The sequence below is a fragment of the Apostichopus japonicus genome, chromosome 7, assembly GCF_037975245.1.
Source record: "Apostichopus japonicus isolate 1M-3 chromosome 7, ASM3797524v1, whole genome shotgun sequence".
NCBI classification, from domain to species: domain Eukaryota; kingdom Metazoa; phylum Echinodermata; class Holothuroidea; order Aspidochirotida; family Stichopodidae; genus Apostichopus; species Apostichopus japonicus.
In genome coordinates this window covers 9,928,141-9,943,184 of record NC_092567.1, presented here as the reverse complement: position 1 = coordinate 9,943,184, position 15,044 = coordinate 9,928,141, and the positions used below count along the sequence as shown (strand labels likewise).

General features: G+C 38.2%; 2 protein-coding genes across 14 annotated transcripts in view; one reads left to right on the top strand and one right to left on the bottom strand.

The window, feature by feature from the left end:
* The window catches only part of LOC139970049 (uncharacterized), a 245,528-nt gene that overhangs the window by 31,730 nt on the left and 198,754 nt on the right, over positions 1–15,044 (bottom strand). The window lies entirely within an intron of this gene.
* Positions 1–15,044, top strand: part of LOC139970087 (uncharacterized) — an 853,056-nt gene that overhangs the window by 825,491 nt on the left and 12,521 nt on the right. For 5 of the 9 annotated variants that reach the window (XR_011793966.1, XR_011793963.1, XR_011793962.1 and 2 more), the window contains 2 exons: positions 12,846–13,044; positions 13,482–13,537. The gene's annotated coding sequence lies outside the window, so the exon portion shown is untranslated. Of the gene's footprint in view, positions 1–7,762; positions 7,869–11,220; positions 11,344–11,373; positions 12,479–12,845; positions 13,045–13,464; positions 13,766–15,044 lie in introns of those variants that run through there. The other 4 variants (XR_011793961.1, XR_011793969.1, XR_011793964.1 and 1 more) reach the window with 4 other exon arrangements.

Sequence of the window (15,044 nt, the reverse complement as noted above, 5' to 3'; positions counted from 1 at the left end):
TGGTCGTTGGCTTGTTGAAGGCAAATCTCAGTAGCCCAGTCTCCTGAATTCTTTTGAAAATTGGTGTTAACTGGTGCACCCCGAGGCATAATTAGACCACAAATTAGGTCTAAAATTGGCTCCATACACCATGCAGTTTTACCTATGAACAATGTTTTTGTAAAGTCGTAAGGGGGGCGGGGGGGGGGAGGGGTGTTCACTCGTAGCAGTGGCCTTCTTCTCAGCTGAATGTAACATTGCCCCCTCCCACCCCTCCCCTCGACTTCTATCCAAGTGTATAATTTAGAAATTTTTTGATTAATGTTGAAATACCAAAATACTTTCATCTCGTCATTTCAAAAGTCTTTAGAAATGATAAAATATTGACTTCTTTGTGAGCTCGTAGTAAACAATATCCTGAAAAGTGCCAAACATGTCTAATTTTCATGCTGTCTTGGTGACACTTGTAGTGACGAAATACTATCACGATAGATTTCGCTAGGCGATAGTACGCGTTTTTCTTTGGAACTTACACTAGCCCCTTATCTTTGCTTTACTGGAATGGTCAAGACCATCAAAATATTTTCATTACTTGCATATTGCGTTTTTATTATATATTTAGTGCCGGACCCCTTTTATATTTGGACTTCGGAAGATCTGTTGTGAATAGTCAAGATGCCGTCCAAATTGTAATTTGGTGAGTTGCAGTGTAATAACTAAGTATTGTTTTATCTTTTCCATACGACCTATACGCTACGACCCATAACACGTACACACTTCAAGCGGCTATAGAGGATTCTATGAACGCAAAATTACCAGAAAATTATCGAGGTGCAAAATGATGAATTGACATTTCGCAGCATAATGTTGAAGACCTCACTCCTAGATTCAAGGAATTTGCCATTTTGTTGTAAATTGCTATCAGTGGCGTAGCCAGGATTTTTTTCAGTGGGGGGGGGGGCGCTGGGGGCTTGAACATTTTCTGGGGGGCTTGACCATTTTTTTTGTTACTATCTAAGCGGAGCGCCACCATGGGTTGGCGCGCAGCGTACCGTAAATTTTTAGCTAAAAGGGTCTCCCAGATCGTTGGAAATGACACTTCCCAGGCCTTCTTAGGTGCTCTAAAGTTTTCTCAACATCCTCTATTTTGAGATCCCATGTTATGATATGGTCATCAGAGAGTTTAGTGAAATAGAAAAAAAAAACAATCTGGTAAGTTACTTTGAAATATCATGACAAATCTTTTGTGAGTTTGACACCGGCATTGACAGTTTTCGACAAATCTGAAAATTGCGTGTGGAAAATAAAGAAAGATTGACTGGGCTTTCAGCCAAGTAACATACTGAAATGACCGAACTAGATTGCGTCTAAAATATTATTTGGGTGATAGACTGATTGGCCGGCAGTGGCGGAGCTAGGGGTATTGGTCGGGGGGGGGGAGGGGGCGAGAATAGCCTATAGGGGGGCTTTCGACACTATCTAAGCGGAGCGCCACCACAGGTTGGCGCGGAGCGTACAGATTTTTTTTGAGTAAAGATTTTCCCTAGATTGCCGGAAATGACTCTTTCCGGGCCTTGCTAATTGGAGGTAAACGAAGAATAAATATGTGTCATCGACATTTGTGACAAGTTGTCACAAGTGGAAGTTTATATGGGTGTTGAAAGTACATGCGCTTCATCACAATCCCTGTGGTATCTTTGTGAGTGCTCATGTTTTCGAAAAAATAGATCGAAAACCCCGTACAGTTCTTGGAAAGAGTTTCGTACAACAGAATTAAGTGCCGATAAATTAAATATCGCCGTACGTTAGAGCATTTTGTCAGTAAACTACACCAACAAAATGTGACAAATGTCAATAGGTAGATGAGAGTGAAATAAAAAAGTCAATAATCGGGAAGTAAAACATGCTTAAAAGCTGAAAAGGGCGCCAGCAGTCCATTTGAGTCCGTCGGGGGGGGGGGGGGGGCATCCGCCCTGACTGTTTGGACGCTCCGCCACTGTTGGCCGGTAGTTATCAGCAATAGTGTTGTCTCCTTTCTTGAAAATTTGGTTTTTAGCGGTTTTAAGAGCATCAAGGTACGTCCCAGAAGTGAAAACCAGATTGAAAATGTAACAGGGTATTGAGGCAATGACGCGAGCAATGATGTGAGAAGCATGTGTATGATGTCAGCATTTTTTACCTATTAACATCTTAATTCTTTGGCATTCAAGTACCTGGAGACCACCTTTCTATAAGGGTATAGTATTGCTCACTAGCTTGTTTGATCAGTTAATGCGCACTGGTTACAAGATAATGATAGGCTGTTTGTATTAGTATTTATTTGTATGTTAGGGATTATGGATATTTAAAAAAAGAGTGACAAAGGCAAAGTTTGCCCGAACAGTCGAACACACAGATTCAGTAGTAAACATTATGCGTGTTGTAGTCTTGTAGAGCAAGAATTACATTATTCGACGGTCGTTAACATGCGTTTTCAGTACAGTGCGACTACTGTAGACTTCTCGGCCTATGCGCTATGTCACGTCAGGTTTTCAGCAACTATAGCCTACTGCCGGTCCGCGGTCGAAGGGTCGTTCATGAGTGGTCATCATGGAGATTCGAGATCATTCAGACCAATGATATATTTTTTTTCGCACATGTAATTTTTTTTCGACACCCAAAACCCCAGTGGGGCGACTGGGGCGACGAGCTTTAATGGGGGGGGGGCGGTCGCCCCCACGCCCCCGTAGCTACGCCACTGCCAATTGCTATTATTTGAATTGGAAGATTGATCATTTATCTGAAAAAGAGGGGTATTTCCCTCGTGGGCAATGAAACGACTTGAACAAGTCTCATCTTCAAAATCTAAACAAACCAACGACACAGTGTAAAGCAGCGTTTGAAGAACGGTTGTATGGTTGTACTTCTCTGTTTGTTTAACGTGATTCCCCGAAGCTACAGTACTGGCTTACTAATATGAAGATATTGCAATATATTTCAGATGGTGATACTGAAAGAAACAGACTAAGTATATTGCAATTGTCATAGAAGAAATCCCACGTATGTCTTGTTTTCCTTTCATATTGTTAGGCTATGTACCTACAAGGACAGGGACATCATAACGTTGAAGTTATGGCTTAGGTCTTCTTTAGTCATATAAGAAAAGTGCAGCCTAACGATGGCCTAGTCCAATGGTTTTAATGACAACATTCAAAAGTCCGCAATGCCAGCATAAAGCGTGTCCTAGGATCAGCACAATGTAGGACTAGCTGAAATATGGTGATGCTAGCCTGTTAGTTGGTTACAAGTTGAAGGAGAGGGTTTCCTCCCTCAGAATACTGATCACATTAGTTTATTGAAGAAGTGTTCTACATTTGCGAGATCATCCAACTACTGTATCTGAAAGGTTTTATTCAAACTATGTAGTCATAAAAACCTACTCTTAAAGTACTCTGGAGTTGTTTCCTCTCCTGGTATATTGTAGATTTAAGTACTAACCTGCCAGTGAGTAAAGGTCAAATGAAGTGCAAGGTTTTCCAGAGACTGAGATTCAATATCCCATATCATATACAGTACAAACATTATTGTAGTTTGTCACCCATAATACTGCAGTGCTTTACATCGCCCTTGCTGGTCAAAGACAATCCATTATTGGAACATATCCAGAATTTCCAGGGTTTGTGCTGGTAATGCTCAGTTCCTATTGATGTATCTTTAGCTTCAATATCACAAATCAAATATGCACCTTTACATAATTTACTTACTAAAAGTGTAGGGGTCTTTTACAACTAACATGTAAAGTTGATTGCCCACAAAGACTGCTGTAGTGTCACGTTGCTATCTGAATGCAAAAGTTCCTAAGAACTTTCAAAAAGCTTCAGAAACCAAACACTAATACTGTATAATCACTAAATTAAAATGATCAATGATTGGATCAAAGTGGAACTGCTACCATGGGTTTTTCTTTGTAAGTGAGTATACTTTTGTTTCTGAAATCTAAAAATATCTGAATAACTAATTTGATTTCATGTTTAGTGTTTCACTTTTGATTTAGAAGTCACTGAGGCTCAGTCTGACGGCTCCATGATGTAATAATTCAACCGTAGGAAGAAACCCTCTAGTGAATATGAAGACAGAGACTGTACTGGATAGAGGAGATCAGGACCTATGAACCTACAGTATCAAGCTTCTTCCAGTATCCTACACTTCTTGATGCACAGAGTTCCATAGGAATGGTAAGAATGAAGTAAATCTGGTTTGTTGCACATGACTTGATTCACCAAACTGCTGGCTAGCAAGCATGGTTAAGGAATTTAAATTCCCCTGCCACTCTTTATCAATATCATGTCATGATAACATGTCTTCCTTGCATATTTGAGAGCTAACTACCGTTTAACATAAACATATTCAAACATATACAAGCACTGGCATATATTAGGGTGGTGAGCACTTGCCCCCCCCCCCCCTCCGCCATAGGCTCCACTTGGTCTGAAAAATCACTATCAGAGAACATTAAATATCTGAAAAGTGAAAATGCCTCAGCTAAAGTCCCCAGGGACTCCCACCAGGGCTTAGATTTATACTTCATAGAAATTACATTTTTCTCTCTAACATGTATTTACATGCTTTATACTTAGTACAAGAGGACATGAAGTAGAAGAGATGTTACAGAGCTCCTCTGAAGCCCCCAGTACCCGGCAAGGGCTCAGCTATATATTCCACAGAGTAAAATCACATTAAGTATTTCTATTACTGACATGTCCTCATGTGCTCAAAATGCAGATTCCAGAAACTACAGTATGTGAAAATACTGTACTGAAGATTTGGAGAGCTTTGCAGTACCCTTGTAAGTCCAGCCACTATAAACACTATAAACACAATTGGAAATACTTCCTACTAATCTGAGAATGTACAGCTGTGAATAAAGAATTGTCACTTATGCTTGTTTAATTTTTAAACATTGCTGAGCCAGTCACTGCAGTTGGATTTAAGAAATCTAATTGGTCTCAAAACTGATCTTACTTCGGCGAATAAGTATGGTGGCTTTAAAAAAATATATAAGTGTCCCCAAATTTCAAAATTTTGAATTTGCTTTCTCAATATTTGGAATTTTTATCTCAAGATTTTCACCCCAAAGTCAAAATTTTGACTTTTTCATCTCTCAAAACTTTTAACTCAAAATTTTGAGGTTATAAGTGTCTTCATCTGCCAAATTTGTAGAAAGAACTAACCATATTGTATGGCTATTGACCAGCTGAACAGGGTACTTTATAAACCTTTGGTGATCTAAAATCTAGAAAGAGACCCCCCCCGAGAGTGGTGTAACTAGGTCAATATAGCTAATGCAGTCTCCAGGGGCCTGGTGCCATTAAATGAAGAAAAATAATATAAAAACACATCCACCAAAGCTGACACACTAAATTATATACAAAATTTATCTCCTGATGAGTGGAAATTCAAAAGACATTCTTTCCTCAATAGGAAAGAGAGGTGCAAAATCTCACACATTTCTCAGTCAGGCCCAAACCATGCATGGTTGAGTTTGTGTGAGGTTGGACTCTCCTTTAAGAGCTCATTTATATCACTGCACCACACCTTTATATGCCACTTCCACTAAACAACGGACAATCCGGTTCAAGTTTCATGCTTAACTGGCTAATTGTTTTTACACTTTATACCTGGTTATTGGAAACTGAACTGTACTTTCCTTCCTCTGTATTTTTTTCTCTGTGATTGTCCATGTATACAGGGTAGTTAGCCAGAGACATTCACGTATCTATTTCTGACTGACATTCTCAATGTCTCCTATAATTAGGACTTAAATCTCATTCACATCACTTTCTTTTCTCTTCATTAGGTTAATTATGAAGCGAGCTATTATGGGATCACCTATTCCACCTGTAGTTACCAGTTCTCGATGGAAGTCACGTTCATACTGTGCTGACAAGGACAATGAATGGTTCATCATCTGATATTTCTTCCATGTGATGGTAATCACATTAATGGTTAGTATAGAACAGTTATAGACTAGTAATGTTTCAACAACCTCTGGTAGGTTTTTTTGAATAGCATCGCAGATCAAGGAATACTCTTTTACCTCTATTCACTCTCACTCAATGAATTTTGTATCAAGTTTTAACTCATCCACTCAAAATACAACTGACAGAATTAATCTCTAGTAAGGACATGAAAATGATCGGATTCTTGCTGGATTAATCCAGTAATTGGTATGTTTGTAATGAGCTTTCCATGACACAACAGGCCCCCAAACACCCTCTGGTTCGTTTTAACCATTTGTCAAATTAAAATAAAAATTGCCTCCGAGACTCATATTAATAAATTCTTCTAGAACTCCTGACACTTCTAGAATGGTAAGACTGGAAGACAACTTGTTGGTTCTGTAAGAAAGTAGCTTGGGTTACCTACAAATATGTCTTCTGTTGAGGTATTTATTTTCTTCAGATTCAAACCGAAAACTGGTAATACCATTTTAGATATTCCATAATGCTGTAGAAACATTAAAGAAGTCAACTCAGTCTGTATTGCTGAGCTTTGAGTTAGAGGTATTTGTAATGAACACTCCATCAAATAACAACAAGAAACCTTGATTAATTTAGGTAGGTCACACAAAGGTCACACAACTATGGATATAATCTTGAACTTTAATGTACTTTGTTTGTTATGATGTTAATTTACTGTACTACAGTAGAGATGACTGTTTGAAGCATTTGCTTACATATTGGAAGTATGATTTGAAATGTAATTGGACAGTAAAATGCAAATCAACTCCACCTTTGGTACTCATCTCAAAGGTGTCTATCATATCAGCTGAAGATTATGGTTGGGTTTGTATCTAATTTACTTCTTTGATATTTTTCTCCAAACTCCTGAAAAACTGTCGCACAACAGTTCTAAGATTCACAATCACATCTTGTGAGGCTAAAGAAGCATTATTCAAGTAAGGTGTACACAAAACCAGTAACATTGAGAGCCAGGCACAGTTCCATGCACAGTTGTGTCACCAGCTCCACTTTTTTTAAGTCTTTGTTTATCCAAAGTTAAAAGTATATCAATCTTTATCACATATTTCACTGGGCACTTAGCTGACGTACAACTGTAGCCTCCACCCAACCCTCACCCTCTCACAACAGGACTGCACCGAACAACATGTTATGAAATAACAGTATATGTCAAAGTCTGCAGATAGAAAGAAATGTACTTTAACTCAATCAATTATAGTACAATGTCATCATTTCAGAAATCCTACAAATTCATCAACCTATAGACAGTACAGTGAACCAATGGTTCCTAAATTATGTGACCAGAATCGTTCATCATGTTTTCTTCAGGCTCCATTCTATTTCAGGGTTGCATTGTTATAACTTTTGTTTCTCAAATGAATATAAACCAGACTGGATTGCTAGTGGTATTGCTTAAAGTTTGTATTGAAGATTCAATGCTTGTCTCAATTTCAAATTAATGTTTCTTTATATTCCAATTAGTTTGGTATTAGGTGAGCTGTATATACACTGTGGGAAGCATTGTGAGACCTTGAACTCATCTTGTATAGTCAATAGGTTTGTATTCTAGTTGCATTAGTTTCTTTACATTGTTATTATAATTATAACTGAGTAATTTATTTTGAAACTACAGTAGCATACCATATGTTTATATCAGCTGTGTTCTGTGTTTGACAATGCTACATGGTAGAATGCAGCTACTTGCAGACCGGGTGATGACAATTTACATAAATAATAACACTATAACTGATCACCAAATGTATTTTGTTTTTTCTCATCATCAGGTAAAGTGGAATTATTCAGTACTGAGATCAGCCTGTTTAGGTATTTACCAGTTTCAATTCCGGATTACAGCTCTTGGAAGAAATGTGTACAGTGTACATCAGCAGGGTAATGATTGTATAGCCCAACACCTGTTTCTTACCCCACCCACCCATCCCCCCCTCCATGAGAATGCAAGTTTTTAATTGGATATTTTTAGTCCATGACGTATCAGATGATCCTTCAAGGGAAATTTCCCCACCGGAAAGTCTATCATCCAGCACCCCTCCCCCAACCCCCATCAATTCCAATAACTGCAAAACAAGACATAAGATATGAACAATCTAGTGAGAACATTGCTAAAGGTTGTGTCTTAAACTCAGAGATTCTGTGAGACCTCTTTTGTTCAGTGCTTCTCTAATTGTAGCATCATCTCTACAAATTGAACCATAATTGTAGTTTTCAAGAAGATGAAATTCTGATGCCAAGTACATCTCTAATCTTTCAAATCGGACCAATTTTAATGGTCATTAGAAATCCATTGTTTCATTATGTATCCGTTTCATTCCTTTGTGAGCATATAATGCTAATAAAGGCTTTCTATTGTCACCGTCTCCAGGTTGAGTGGATATTATGTAATTTATGGCAAGGTCCACCTATCCCATCATATTAAATAGTTGTCAAGGATGATGATAGGTAGTGGGTATTGCACTGTAACAAGTATAAGTTTACGATTCTATCACAGACAATCATACAACACAATATGACAAGTACTTGTAGGATTCAGCATGTTATGTCATCTGAAATCCTTAATGCATTTGTATTATTTTTCTGTTCTTAAAGTTATTGTGTAATTCAGTAATTATGTTATAAGAGTGTATTTGGGTAGGGAGGGGGAGGGGGTGCATCATGTTGCTGTATATTGGCAAAGTTGGAAATGAAGTTACTGGGAAAGTTGTGAAAGCAAAAACACTAACATTTATGTAATAGAGCAGCCTCTGCTTCACACTGGTATACAGATAGTTTGAAAAAAAAAGCAATCTAGACCAGTAATTAGGCCTAACTTTGCTAGACTTCAAAGTAATAGAATTAGAAATTTGGTGTTCATACAAAGATGAACAACTTCATTGGCCTGCTGCACCAAACAACGTTAAAAGTACCTAATTAGAAAGTGTGCTGACCAAGTTAGTCTAATCCATAGGATTGCAAACATGTTACCAAGTTTTGCCTTTTTGTTGATTCCTTGCCGAAGGCCGAAGGAATCTATGCGATGGTGATGGCGTGTGTATGCGTGTGTGTATGTATGTATGTGTGTGCGTATGTGACGCTTTGCTTGTAAACACGGTATCTCAAGAAGTTAAAGTTGGATGAACTTCAAACTTGGTATGTGGGTAGCCCTTAGTAAGTAGATGATCCCTATTGTTTTTCATGGAGTTCAAAGGTCATTTGAGGTCAACAGAGGTCAAAGTCCGAAAACATTGTAAGCACAATATCTCAAGGAGTAAACGTTTTTGGAATTTCAAACTCAGTATGTGGGTAGCCCTTAGTGAGTAGATGGTCTCTATCTTTTTTCATGGAGGTCAAAGGTCATTTGAGAGGTCACCAGAGGTCATAGACGGAAACAATTGTAAACACGGTATCTCAAGAAGTACAAGATTCTTCAACTTGAAACTTGGACTGTGGAGTGACCTAGGATAGCAGATGATCCCAACTCTTTTTCATGGAGGTCAAAGGTCATTAAGGGTCACCAGAGGTCAAAGACGGAAAGCCATGTAAACATGATATCTCAAGCAGTAAAAGATGCATTAACTTTAAACTTGGTGTGTAGATAGCCCTTGGTGAGCAATTATTATCTATTGTTTTTTCATGGAGGTCAAAGGTCATTTGGGGTCACCAGAGGTCAAAAGTTTAAAAAAATTGTAAACACGATATCTCAAGAAGTAAAAGATGCTTGAACCTTAAACTTAGTGTGTTGATAGCCCTTGGTGAGCAGGTAATCCCTATGGTTTTTCATGGGAGTCAAAGGTCATTTGGGGTCACCAGAGGTCAAAAGCTGAAAACCATGTAAACAAAATCTCAAGAAGTAAAGTTGAATTGAACATTAAACTTAGTATTTTGGTAACTCTTAGTGATTAGATGATCCCAGTTATTTTTCATGGAGGTCAAAGGTCATTTGGGGTCACCAGAGGTCAAAGGCTGAAAACACTAACTCCCATTGACAGGGTCCGACATGTTTTTTTGTTGTAAATATGCTCATTTTTGGAGATACAAGGCAAAGAAAAAAATGTTTGTCAATATTTAATATATGATACAGCTCTGTGTGCTCTACAGATGAAACTATCTCCCACTTCGATCGGACACCTGGTTCTTAAGTTATGAGGTGCCAACGGTTGGATTTGATACCTTTTTAGCAATAACATTGTGTATTTACATTGGAGTGCATAACAATTTTAGGATGGAGTGCACTTCATCAAGGGGAACATTTTTCATAAAAACGTATCACCATCCAAGGTCATTCAAGGTTGCTTATGGGCAAAAAAATGTCCACTTACGTTAATTTTTGTAACAACTTCCAATGACAAAGTCTGACATGGCTGATATATTGGGACATATTGTGAATGAAGTAGGTGCACGTTTTACTAAATAACCGTTATGTAATCCAAGGTCACCAAAGGTCAATTATGGCTCTTGGGGGCAATAACTTGTGAAACTCCAACTGATGGGGTCCGACATGGTTTTTCATGTTTTCCATAAAGGTCACCACAGGTCAAAGTCTGAAAACCGTGTAAACACGATATCTCAAGAAATCAAAGTTGCTTAAACTTTGTATGTTGGTAGCCTTTGGTGTGCTGATGATCCCTAGTGTTTTTCATGGAGGTTAATGGTTATTTGAGGTCACCAGAGGTCAAAGGCTGTAAACCTTGTGAATACAATATCTCAAGAAGAAAAGTTTCATGAACTTTAACTTGGTATGTTGGTAGCCTTTGATGAGCAGATAATCCCTATTGTTTTTCATGGAGGTCGAAGGTCATTCAAGGTCAATTGTTGGTTATAGTCAGAATAAGTAGAATTATACAGAAGTGAAGTTTGTTTGACCTTCGACCCTCTTTGCATAGATATGCATTACTCAATTCTGCAAGACTTTCCATTTCTGCTCAGCATTTCAGATCGTTAGAAAATCTTCTACCTAAAGTTTATTATCATATGGGCAAGGAATCACTAAGTCTTTTGACTTTCTGGTTTTCTTTATGGATAAATTTCCAAAAATTATTCAACTTTAAAATAAAAGTGCCTTGCAATAAAATGAATGAACTTGCAATTATTGAGTCATTTTAGCATAAGCTTGTGTATCTGTGAGCAATGGAATAACTGTTGAGTAAATATTAAAAAGGCAAACTCAAAAACAAGGGATTTTATCGTTTGCATTAAACATCTAGTTCATATATGTTTCTTATTGTCTTTGTCTTTATCTCCTCATTAGGTAAATGTGGATTAATCTTTCGTGAGATGATCTTTGGGGGTCACATGATGTGGATCTTGCACAGAATGGCTTACAATATGCTGATTGTAATGATTAGTGTATACTTAGAGTATAGCAGGACTGGTAAGCTGGGTTGTAGTTATAATTAGATTTGATTCTGAGTAGAAAGTGATTTTTTTACTACCTAATCCTGGTGGAACAGTAATTGTTTTGAATCTTGCTTGATCAGCAAACTCCCTAAGGGCCTAGGGAAGAAGATAATGGCTTCAGTCTAACTTACATACACCATATATGAGGCAATGCATGTCATACATTGTATTGCTTACCATTGTGTAAAAGTACACAAAGAGGTGTATGTGCTTAGGGTGGCATACTCCTATTAGAGTCTATATCAATCCGCTCGATTGTTCTCCTTCAGGAAAAGTGCCAAAAAGCAGGGGAGAACATCATTTGTGACCTGTTATCAATCATAATCTAGTTTTTTGTGGCTTGCATGTTGAAGAGCATGAATGGAAGTACATGTGGTGAGAAAATTGGGTCAATTGACGCAATTTTAGACCCCTTTAGGCCTCCCGGGAGCAGCGTAGGAAATTTGTTTACCACTGAGTGAAGAGGTTTGTTTGCAAGTGACGAAAACTTCCGGCTCGGATAGCAAAAAATCTACACGGTCATGATACGGAAAATTGATAGTGCCATGAAAGGCCAACTTGTCAGCTCTCCGGTGATGGGTAGCGTTTAGCTAGTGAAAACTTCTATCTAGACTTAGAGACCACATTACTTTTGTGATTTAGTGTGTAAGTCAATGGGGCTTTTAATGGGCGTATGCTACCTTAAGCAAAAATGCCAAATTTGTCATTTTAAGTGCTAGAAGTCCCAAATTTGGATCAAAGTAGTTGCTATGGTGTGTAAAAATGGTTTTCAAGCAAACGTCAGAAAATTTCAAGCTTGGGTGATTTTTACGCATACATTAGTATCACAGCCTTAAAGTACCACAAAGAGCATGTGCGTTTCTATACATTAGACTAGAACAGCCTTCTGAGCATTTCTGACCATTTTTCCTCCCCAATAAACTATTGGGTCATTAAACCTTGACCTACCAAAGCTTCCGTAGTATGATTCCTGCCTTGAATCTGCTAAGTAGGTGCCAAATGCACGAAATTCAAAATCCTTCAGAATCAGACCAAAATGCCTGCAGTGTGTGTGACGTGAACGACTAAGTTCAGTGAAATTTGACATCTGTGGGCACCTAAAGTACATGGTAATCATATTTTAGGTTATTTTTGCTTAAGTTGGAAGTACCTGGTGTTTAACTAAGGACAAAAACTCAGTTTCAATGCATGAAATACCCCTAATGTTGTTAGCTTAGGCCTAGGCCTCATGTTCATAATGGCACTACGTTAGTATCCTAGACCAAGTCTACACCAGCTGTAGCACAATGTTGTATGAGGTCTGTATCCTAAGTGGAGTGGCTGCTGAGGGCTAATACCTTGCACAGAGAATGTTTTGAGTCTTATTTAGCAAATAATCCACAAAGGTATGCATTTTCTGCTTCTGCCAATGTGAATCAAGGAGTTTTTGAGCCTACTCACTCCTCATTAGTTTTCTGTTGTTTTGTCAATTTTCAGAGAAAGTTGATGTGCTAAGTCCTCAGCATGCACAGCGATATACTTTGAATGGGTGTGGTATCAATGGACTCAACTGGTTAGATGAGGTAACAACAAATCCCAAACAACTCTGACAGCAGAAAGAGATATCCTGATGCTTCCATGGGAGATCTACTGTAGTAACTATAGGAACCAGTGCTTGCCACAAATGGAGAATAAGGTAATTTGACGTTGTTGTTCTCTGCCGAGCAACAAATTTGAATGTTTTATCATGAAATATGCCCCCCTATCCACGTCTCTTCTCTTATAACTGTCTTTAATACATTGTAACAACCTATGCACAAACCTTTAAATGGACTGGATATGCTATTGAGGTGAACAGTGTATCTAGATAGCATTTCAGTAAGCTTTCCTTTTGACTACTGTAATACTGTTACAGTGAGGCTGTTGTTTACAAATCCTGATGATCCAGTTTTGGCAAAGAACACCTTCAATTCTCTTCTTTTATTCTTAGTAACTTAACAGTTGCACTGGAGTGACATGCAATATCAGTTTAACATGTTCCAAACAGTTCAGGAATACATTGGGGTATGTCCTGTGGGTCAGTTTGTGAGGAATCTGCTGAGCTAAACAAAAGTAGTTTTCATCACTTTTCAGAGCCAGAGACGAAAAAGCTCTCACCGCTAACCCTTCTATGGATGATGTTTCTGCAGGTAGGGCAAGCCAGACCAAGTGGACTGTGATCAGGGATACCAATAATACCTGCAAGAATCATAGATGCACCCAAATTGGTCAAGCTTATCAAAATTGGTGACTGGAAGTGTTGTTGCAGACATAGACCTGGTTACTGCTTACACAGTATTGCTCATATGTGTATTTACACACTGCACCGTGCATACTGAAATCTCTGAAAATACATCTTTATGGACCTAAAATGATAATTGCATAGATTTCTGTTGTGGTTTATATGGTGACGACTATGAAAAGTATCATTTTGGTGATAAAAAAAAAATTCAGCTCTCACTTAAGGTGGCATACTCCTATTAGAGTCTATATCAATCCGCTCGATTGTTCTCCTTCAGGAAAAGTGCCAAAAAGCAGGGGGAGAACATCATTTGTGACCTGTTATCAATCATAATCTAGTTTTTTGTGGCTTGCATGTTGAAGAGCATGAATGGAAGTACATGTGGTGAGAAAATTGGGTCAATTGACGCAATTTTAGACCCCTTTAGGCCTCCCGGGAGCAGCGTAGGAAATTTGTTTACCACTGAGTGAAGAGGTTTGTTTACAAGTGACGAAAACTTCCGGCTCGGATAGCAAAAAATCTACACGGTCATGATACGGAAAATTGATTGTGCCATGAAAGGCCAACTTGTCAGCTCTCCGGTGATGGGTAGCGTTTAGCTAGTGAAAACTTCTATCTAGACTTAGAGACCACATTACTTTTGTGATTTAGTGTGTAAGTCAATGGGGCTTTTAATGGGCGTATGCTACCTTAGTGTACTGGGTCCATATTTTGTTTTGTGTATTCATCATAAATTAAGGAACAAAATATTCAGATGACTTGATCCCTTCTAATTTATCAGTGTGTCATAGTGTTGGGTGGCAGGTAAGGGTAGTAATCAGTCTTAACAGCGCAGCCAGACTCCTCTGGATTGTCAGCCTAACTTCCACAAATAATAGCCAGTAAAATGTATGGCAGGCTCATAAACAATCAATTTAATTCATAAGTGCATGTCCCCTAACAATTAAATAGAGTCACTGCACACAAAGTGAGACCCATACACACACTAAGTTAAAACCATACCCACACTAAGTTAGAACCATGTAGAATGACTAACAGGAACCATAAAAATCTCTGTTTCCATCCTAACCTTTCCTACCCTTCCCCTCTCAGTACATATAATACCTAGGAAAATTGATGTCAAATTTAAATCTGAAGATAATTTAGGTTTTATGTCAATTGTCAATGAGCTACTGTATATACTAAGGGATTACAAATGGAAGTCTTTAGTGGCTTTACTGTAATGTGTGGATATGTTGTTGTCAGTCAGTAATACAAGACATGCATGAACCTTCTGGACCATATGCATGTCCTCAGAGTAAAAACCAAAGTAATTCAGAATTCCATTCTTAGCCATTGGTCAACAGTGTTGAAGGATTCTCTTAATGTGTTCTGTATAATATGTACATTATTTGCACTTCAGTTATAATACTGGC